Below are 9,561 nucleotides of genomic sequence, written 5' to 3'. Positions count from 1 at the left end.
TTTTACAACACTTTTAAGTTCACAGTAAAATGGAGGGGAAGGTACAGAGGTGTCCCATACATCCCCTGTCCCACACATGCAGAGCCTCCTCCATTATCAACATTCTGCCCCAGAGTGGGACACTGTTAAAACCATGAAACTGGGACGCCTGGGTGGCTCAGTTGGTTAAGCACCTGCCTTCGGCTCAGGTCATGATCCCAGGGTCCCGGGATCGCGTCCCGCATGGAGCTCCCTGCTCAGCAGGAAGCCTGCTTCTCCCTCTGCCTGCTGTTCCTCCTGCTTGTGCTCTCTCTCTGACAAATAAATAAATAAAATCTTAAAAAAAAAGCAACAACAACCATGAAACTACATTATCACCTGAAGTCCACAGCTTACATTAGGGATTGCTCTTGGTGTTGTACAATCTATGGCCTTGGACAAGTGTATAATGACATACATCCACCATGATAGTATCATACAATATATTTTTACTGCCCAGAAAATCCTCTGTGCTCTGCCTCTTCATCCCTCCCTCCCCGCTAACCCCTGGCAACCACTGATCTTTTTACTGTCTCCATAGTTTTTGCCTTTTCCAAAAGGTCATACCATATGTAGTCTTTGCAGAGATGTTGTCTTTTAATGCTCACATCCAGTGCCTGTCACGTTGCTTGGCACATAGTAGGTGCAGATTACTTACAGAATCAATGGTTGACTTAGTGGATGTGTGTTTAGGAAAGGACCCCCACTGATCTGAGGCATGGTGTATATAATTAGGCTCCAAGCTCCAGAAGCAGCACAGCTCTTGAAGCTAGTAGACTGTCTGATTCAGTTCATCTCCAGACCTCATCCCCAGGGCTGGCATGTATTTTTTATACCATGGGAACTCAACAGCTATGGAATGAGGACATAGTCCCTGACCTCAAAAAGTATACACTAGACCAAGTAAGTAGACCAAGTTTCAGCAACCATGCTATTCCATTCTCCTGCTTCTTCAGTTGTCCACTAGCAAGGCCTAAGAACAAAAATCACTTGTTCTTTCATTCATTTATTCAACAAAGCTGTCACAGGTCAAGCGCTGTGTTCTGCTTATTAACTGGAAACTTCTGGAAGGGCGAGGCTGTGGTTAGATGGCTGGTGCTGTACTGCACAGGCTGAGACCCTTTCCCTCAAAGCATCCCATGCCTAAAACTTGGGGCTCCAGGGAGTTTTCCCTGCCCCTGCCTGGCTGACTATTCCAGCTCCCCAGGCCTTCTCTGGGGCAAGTCCTGTTGCACTCCAGTCAGAACCAGTCGGTTTGGCATGAATTGTTCTCTAATTGTTTCAAGTGTGCTATTTTTATCTCCGGAGTACTTTGCACTCTCCTTGCTAACCGCCTGGTCTTTGAGTTTCTCATTGCCACTATGCCCCCAGCGCCCAGTAAAAGCTTGCTGATTGATTTTCTATGAGCTGTAATTATTTCCAAGGCTACCCTGGGACACTGATCTCTCCCGAAACGTGCCTGCTTCTACCCGCTGCGATCCCCCCACCCAACTCCCAGCACCTCCCACTGGCTGCCGCTTCCATGGGTGTCCCTAGGCCCTCTGTTTCTCCTTCTGTCTCCGCCACCGAGGTTCTCTTTTTCTTGCCCCTCCTCTTTTTGCATAAGGGCTCTCTTGGCAAGAAACATTATTCTTATCGGCTGCCTCACGATCTATTTTTCTCTCTCCACGCCAAGTATTAAACACTTCTGGGACCTGCTGGGGTGAAAGAAGCTTCCAATTTGAATCTCTGTGTTTTCAGTTTTCTTATCTCAAGACACAGTTCAAGGAAAGGAATCTTGGGGGAAAGATGGAGCTGAGGTGAGGTTAAGTGGGAAGAGAGGCTTCTTTCTAGAAGGGTAAGCCGTGATCGCTGACAGGAGTGGTGGGGAGGGGCAATCACCAATCACGGAGGCTCCCAGCTTCTTGTTAGTCTCAGCAAGAAGACAGTAAGGTGTAAGGAGAGCGTGGAGTTTGGCTTCAAAGGTGCTTCTTAGAGTTCAGAGAACCTCAGAAGATTTTCTGATAATTGCCAGAGTGGCCCTCCAGACTCTCTGAACCTGCCTTGCCTACGCCGAAAGGAGACGGAATCATGGGATCTCTGACGTCTCTTGGGGCTTTAGGGAGGGCTTTGTCTGACCTCTTTCCAGGTGCGAGCTCTTGGGCGGACTGTGAGCCATTCAGACTTGCCAGGGAACCCTCAGATGTATGAGGCCACTAATTCTATTGACGAGAGGGGTAGTGGTGATAATTATTTTTCAAATCGACCCAACAAGATTTATTTGCTGTCTAGAATGCTGATGGCAGAGCATGAGGGTTAAGAGGCTGGGATTGGCTTCACGTTAACCTGAGTTTAAATCACAGCTGTAGCATTTCCTGTAGGAGTTCAGGCAGGCTACTCACACTCTCTGAACCTCAGGTTTTATCATAGATAAATGCGCATAATACTACCACGTCATGGGTTCTTATGAGGATTATCGAGACAGGGAAGGCACTGAGTGCAATGCCTGGAGCATAGTAAGTCCTCAATCCGTAGCTCATAATATTATCCTAAAGGCAACTATTATCTTCTACCTAACCAGACGCCATCCCAGTGCTCAGCCAAATCCTTTGGGAGCCCTGAGCTAAGTTACTGAAATAGTGAGGCAGTTAAGGCAAGCCCCAGGTGAAAAACTCTGCGCACCTGGGGGGCTTTCTGTTGGCTATTACTGTTAACACCGCTGCTCCTAACAGAGCAGAACCAAGACGCAGCCCCTCCACAAGCCTGACTTACAACAGAAGACCCGAGCTCCAAGGAGCACCAATGAGCTGCGTGAGTTGCCTGCCCTTATCGACCAGTCAGAAGGAGGCCCTGCGGACCAGTCAGGACGAAGCCCTTCTGACCAATCAGAGTGAAGCGTCTTTTATTCCCCTTTCCTTATTAGCATATTGGACCGAGTGGGAACAGGTGAGGCAACCTTGTGTATATAAGCAAGACCTCCCTTCTGTTCGCGGAGGTCGATTTAACTGCTACTCTATGTTGCTGTTCTGTCTCCGTTCGGCTTGCGTTGTGCCTCTGATAAAATTGTGCCTTTGACTTTTGGGTCTGGCTTGGTTTTTTTTTTTGTTTGTAAGATTTTATTTATTTGTTACAGAGGGTACAAGCAGGGGGATGGGCAGAGGGAGAAGCAGGCTCCCCACTGAGCAAGGAGCCCGATGCAGGACTCGATCCTATGGACCCTGGGATCATGACCGAAACCAAAGGCAGACGTTTAACCAACCCACTGAGCCACCCAGGCGTCCCCTGACTTGGTTTCTATTCTTGCTGTACTCAAGAACCCCATTCCAGAACCAATAGCAACCAATCTTGTGGACTTTTACTGTGTGTTCCATTGGTTAGGGGCGTTTAGGAAGAACACAGGATGACCAGAGAGCCTTGCAGAGCTGTCTTAGGTGGTGGGAATTCACTTGGCTTCTTCTGTAAATATAGTCCTTCCCTATTCAACAAAATATCTCTGCCGTAAAATATATCTCCCTCCCTTGCCAATCAATGTGGTGATCCAGGTATTCATTACTTGTCTGGTGACAGATAATGTAATGCAGGTGTAAAAAGCAAATCATCTGGGGCACCTGGGTGGCTCAGTTGGTTAAGCGTGGGACTCTTGATTTCAGCTCAGGGCATGATATCAGGGTGGTGAGATCCAGCAGGGGTTGTGCTCCATGGGGAGTCTAAGATTTTCTCCCTCTGCCCCTCTCCCTCCTCGAACTCTCTCTCTCAAATCTTAAAAAAGCAAATAATCTGAAGATGGAAATCCCTGGATTCAAATGATGCCTCCATTATACACCAGTAGGCTAGTTATTCAACATTGCTACGAGAACTTTGGTTTCCTCAGGTGCAAAATGGGGTAATGAGAATACATGATTAACACACCATGCCTGAAAAACACTCAGCACAGTTCCTAGCCTGTAGTAATTTTGCAGTAGATGGTGGTGTTAGTTGTTGAAGGATGGTGGTAACTGATGATGCTGCTTCCTTACTTGGGTACCTGCTACATTTTGCCCCTTTGAAAATGGTGCTCTTCTTCACACCCAGCACTTAAAGCTCAGTTCATACCGGCCTAAACTTGAACCCACCTTCATCTGCAAGCCATGTCCTGAGAGTACTTCAGGTTCCTGTCTCTTCATCAGCTAAGCTGGGCCCAGAAGCACTCGAGAACCTGGCAAACCTCCTTCTGGCTGACTTGGTACCAGGAAAAAACCATGTCAGACACTTCTTTCTCCCAACGGCTGCAGACACTGCCTTTCACAATGCGGAGCAGACACCGGGCTCCCAAACCAGTTCCTAATTAACGACACATAATCAGTGTCTTTCAAATGTGCATATGTTATTCTTTGCCCAACTAATTGCACTAAACATTCCGTAGTTTAAGGGGGAGCCTGGTTTATCAGAAAAGCCCATTAGAACCAGCACAGATTCAGAGCTCTGAAGATGCAAAAGTTCTGATCCGGGTTCCACCAGCCTGCTGGCATCTACACAGCCCTTCATTCACCCTCTCTAAGCCTCTCTATAAGTAGGGCCACAGAGACTTTCTACCTTTTAAGGCTATTACAGGTGAGCCAGTCATGGTGTAACTGGGTGGCTCAGTCAGTTAAGCGTCTGCCTCAGCTCAGGTCATGATCTTGTGGTCCTGGGATAGAGCCCCGCATCAGGCTCCCTGCTCAGTGGGAAGTCTGTTTCTCCCTCTGCCTCTGCCCCTCCCCCCACTCATGATCTCTCCCTCTCTTGCTCTCAAATAAAATCTTAAAAAAAAACAAAAAACCTGAGACAGTCATGATCATCTCTGGGAAAGTAGAGACCTACACCAAGGCACATAGTAATTACTCCTGGCCTTTGCTGTTAGCTTGTTTTCTAGGCAGAAAGGGTGGTCAGCCTTGCACAAAAGTGATGTGTGTGTGTGCCTTCTGGGGTGTGGGCTTTACACACATAACTTCATGTGATTCCCCATGGCCATTTCTACCCACGAGAAAAATAAAGCTCCTTCACAGAGCTCCCAAGGGGCTCATCCAGCTTGTGAATGGCTGAGCCGAAATGTGAATCCAGGTTGATCCAACTTAAAACACCCAGAATCCATTCTCCTTGCTCTCTCATGCAAAATATCATACTCCTTGGATACTCCTCCCTTCACCCTGTCTTTTCTGGCTCCCTCCCCTTCCTCCCCTCCCTCCTCCTGCCCCTGACCTCACCACCCTGCCCCCCTGTTAAAATATACTCTCCTCTGTCACATCCTCTGAGGACCCGGCGGCTTCCCTTCTTCAGTGAGTTCTCGTTAACCTGATAGAATATTCCTTTCCAGTTTGTCAGCTTTAGGCTGCCATTCTCCTCCCTCCTCCCAGCCCCAGTAATTTAATTATTCTAATAAGAGCCTTCTGGAAAGAATATGATACTCTCCAATCACACCAGGGATTACCTGCTTACTCTACCTCCCCTGGAAGTTGTCCTGCACAACCATGCTGATGGAAGTTACGTGATCTTGGGAGCAAAGCCAGAAGGTTCACTGGGCGCCCAATTTATCGAGATTAATATAGAACAGGGTTATAAGGTGAGGGGGACAGGCAGCAGAGATGGGGAGGTGATGTGGACAAAGCCATGATGAAACAAGTTTATCATGTGTTCGAGCTGGAAGGGCCGGCTCTACTTGGACAGAAGAGGAAAACAGATGTCCCTCCTCTCAGAAAGGCTGCGTTCCCTCCTTTTCCTTGCTTCCAAGCCTTTCTGGTCACACACAGGCGGCTCTTGTGGCAATAAGTTTTAGGTGGCTGCATTTTTGATTTCCCACCAGGTTCTGGGCAGGGAAGGGTAGCCGACAGGGCCTCATCTGAATCAGTTGCAAGAGGATGTTTATTGCACATTATTACATTCAGGACTCCTCTTCCAAGACTGCATAGCAGATCATGGCTGGGAGGCACTGTGTTGGAGCACAGGGAGGATGTCCATCATCTAGGCTGCTCCTCACTTGCTTTCTCTCTGTTTCTTTCATGCTCACATTTCACTACAAAAGTTGGGAGCGGGTGGACAGTGGTTCATTGTTAGACCCCAGAGAGAGAGAGAGAGAGAGAGAGAGAGAGAGAGAGGTCTGGAAAAAGTGATACTATGCTTTCTAAATTTAGCAAGACATGGTTGTTGCCACTTCTGTCCCTCTCTACCCCCTTCCCGCTCACACCAGAGGTCTGCCATGGGGCCCTTCTAGAGATGGCTGCTGCCTGATGCTCTCCACACCGGGCAGTGTTAGTCTGGGGAAATGTTTTGAACAGTTGCCTGGATATTCCAGACCTCCCACTTTCCTGAGGTGGCTATTACCTTGAAAATTTAATTAAAATTGGGTCACACATCTCTGTTCCCTCTGTGGCAGAAACGCCAGCATCCCTGCGATGTCCCTGGAGATTCGGCCCCTGGATCCTGCTTATGCTGACTTTTTCACCTCTTCTCTGCTCCCTCCTGAGTTTGTTGGCATCTTTCCGTAGCAAATCATCCCCACTGGACACCCCCAGGTCTTGCCATCTTGTCACTCCCGAATGGCTGCCATATCCAAGTGTTCTGTTGAGCACACGTTTCCAGAGTTGGGGTAAGAGAGAAGTAATGCTACAGATAGCACAGTAACTGACATAAGCCTGCCTATTAGGTATTCCTGTTTTTATAATTCCCTTGAGCCATTTCTGTCGCTTGAGGAGCATTACTGATCACATGTCTCATTTTCTTAGTCACCAACGTCTAGCATTACTGCTGGACCTCTTCCCCTTCAAGAGCTCTTTCTTCCTTCTTCATTTGCCCCACCCCCCAAAATCCCTGTACCTTTTTAGGCAGAATAATTTAGCTACCTCTTACCCCCTCTCTTGGCCATGTGCCAAGTCCTAAGGGATGTCTTTTCACAACTCAAAGTGATCCAGCAAGGGGTTCTGCTAAACCGATTCTAATTTTTCATTTCGATGAACTAAAATTAAAATTCAGCCCTTTGGTGGCTCTAGCCACATTTCAAGGGCTTGATAGCCACATGTGGCTAGTGGCTACTGTGTCAGGCAGTATAGGTACCAGAAAGTTCCATTGGGCTGCAATGCAGCTGAGCCAAGACCAACCCCCTCCCCCGCAGGAGGTGGTGTCACTGGCTGTTGGACTAACCCTTTTCCCTGCCGAGCTCATTGACGTGTACTGAGTCCTTTCGCTGTGTGGGGTACTTTTCATGTGTTTTGTGTAATCCTTCTAACAGTTCTCTAAAGTGGGTAGTGTTTTCCTCGTTGCACACAGGAGGAGCCTGAATTTCCCACAGCCAGGGCAGGTGGTCCGTGTTCTTTTCTCTAAGGCAAATGCTTAGGGGGAGTGATGGAAAGATAACACTGAGAAGGTAACTGGGGGCCAGACTGAGAGAGAAAAACGGGAAAGGGCTTTGTCAACCCCATTGCATATTATTCTCTTTTCTTTCTTTCTTTCTTTCTTTCTTTCTTTCTTTCTTTCTTTCTTTCTTTCTTCCTTTCTTCCTTTCTTCCTTTCTTCCTTTCTTCCTTTCTTCCTTTCTTCTTCCTTTCTTCCTTTCTTCCTTTTTCTTTCTCTCTCTCTCTCTTTCTCTCTTTTCTCTCTTTCAGGATTTATTCACTTGAGAGAGAGAGAGAGAGAGAGTGCACAAGCAGGGGGAGAGGCAGAGGGAGAGAGAGAAGCGGACTCCCCCAGGAGCAGGGAGCCCGACCTGGGGCTCCATCCCAGGAACCTGGGATCATGACCTGAGCCGAAGATAGACGCTTAACCATCTGAGCCACCCAGGCGCCCCCCATTGCATATTTTTAATTAAATCTTAAGAAGAATGTTCTTACTCTTAAGGGTCCCAAATGGGGTTACTTCCTTTCAGTAACCCCAAAGACGATTTTCCCAAGGGACGGAATTTTTACTTTGCGTTGAGGGATACCATTGCTTGTGGCAGCTGGGCCGGGCAGAAACATGTTGGGAGGGAGAGATCAGAGCCCTCCGCGGAGGGAAACCAACACGGACCCGCAACTGAGGTGGCTACCGAGCTGCGGATTCCTCCCCCAGGCAAGCGGCTCCAAAAGCTTCCTTCCTCTCTTTGCTCCACGGAGCAGCCTTCCAGGTCAGAGCCACCCCCTCCTGCTTGGGAAAACCTATGTTTCTGTAGATTGAGCCCGGAGCTGACCCAGTTCCATCAGCTCCCAGGGGAGGCCTGGGTTCGATGATGGCGCCATCTGCTGGCCCTTTCTCATGCCGCAGCCGCTACTGGGTTCCTTCTTGAAGCTAATTCAGTGCTCAAGGTTTGGCCGCCGGAATCACTTGTATCACCTGGAATGGGTTAGAGCTGCAAATTCTCGCGCTCTGCTTACTGAATCAAAAAGTAGATTGGATCGCAGCTGCTCGTGTTTTAACAAGCCCCTCAAGTAATCCTGATGCCCCCTAAAGCCTGGGAGTCACTGATTAGGAGATCCAACTCTACCATGTATTCATTTCTCGAGGCAATAATTATTATTATTTTTTTAAAGATTTATTTATTTATTTGAGAGAGAGAGAATGAGGGACAGAGAGCACGAGAGGGAAGAGGGTCAGAGGGAGAAGCAGACTCCCTGCCGAGCAGGGAGCCCGATGTGGGACTCGATCCCGGGACTCCAGGATCATGACCTGAGCCGAAGGCAGTCGCTTAACCAACTGAGCCACCCAGGCGCCCCTCGAGGCAATAATTATTAATGAGGGCGCCTGGGTGGCTCAGTTGGTTAAACGGCTACCTTCGGCTCAGGTCATGATCCTGGAGTTCCGGGATCGAGTCCCGCATCGGGCTCCCTGCTCAGCGGGAAGTCTGCTTCTCCTTCTGACCCTCTTCCCTCTCGCTCTCTATCTCTCATTCTCTCAAATAAATAAAATCTTTAAAAGATTATTATTAATGAGCCTCTTCTAGGCAAACATGATCCCCCCGCCCACACACACATAGAATGTAGGATTGCTTGCTGTACCCTCAATCTCTGTGCAATAGGGAAAGGAAGCATTATGACTACCCTGTTTTCCAGACAAGGAAGAAGTGAGAACAGGAGACAGACCTAGGACCACACACCTAGTAAATAGCCAGGTTGCGTTTCATGCTCAGGTCTTTGCATGTCAGAGCCTGGACTAGTCACCAAACCACACTTCACCAACTTTTCCACTAGTTGGGGGGCTGGAGGAGAGGGAAGGGAGAAAGCTCCCCAAATCATACACCACTGAAACTCCTCACACTGCCTAAGCTTGCCGGCAACACTCACGGACGGTTATTCATTTTAGGAGGCTAGCAGATAGGCTGTGTGATGATCACACTGGTCTCACCGCTACCCAGCCAGTGGCTCCCCCTCTCCTCCGTGGCCCATACAGAGGGTTGCTGGGTAGGTTGCGGTGGGAGGGAGTGGGGAGGAAGGGAAGGCGTACGTGTATTGCTTGGGTCCTGCCAGCTTCAGGGCCTCCCAGGAAGGCAGGAGTTTAACTTGACTGCTTAACTGGGGATTTAGAGGGAGAGACAGTGGGACCAAACAGAAGCAAAAAAAAAAAAAAAAAAAAAAAAAAAAAAAA

The 9,561-nt window shown here is 48.5% G+C and overlaps 1 long non-coding RNA gene across 1 annotated transcript in view; it reads left to right on the top strand.

The window, feature by feature from the left end:
- The window catches only part of LOC141374580 (uncharacterized), a 7,587-nt gene extending 4,739 nt beyond the window's left edge, over nucleotides 1–2,848 (top strand). The window contains exon 3 of the long non-coding RNA XR_012381593.1: nucleotides 2,730–2,848. This is a non-coding gene — a long non-coding RNA (uncharacterized lncRNA). The remainder of the gene's footprint in view (nucleotides 1–2,729) is intronic.
- Nucleotides 2,849–9,561: the final 6,713 nt, after the last annotated feature.

This window comes from Callorhinus ursinus, unplaced genomic scaffold (genome assembly GCF_003265705.2).
Source record: "Callorhinus ursinus isolate GAN/ISIS: 27379988/994484 unplaced genomic scaffold, GSC_fseal_2.0 scaffold19, whole genome shotgun sequence".
Classification (NCBI taxonomy): domain Eukaryota; kingdom Metazoa; phylum Chordata; class Mammalia; order Carnivora; family Otariidae; genus Callorhinus; species Callorhinus ursinus.
The sequence above is the reverse complement of the archived record's forward strand: the minus strand, read 5'-3'. Positions and strand labels throughout refer to the sequence as shown.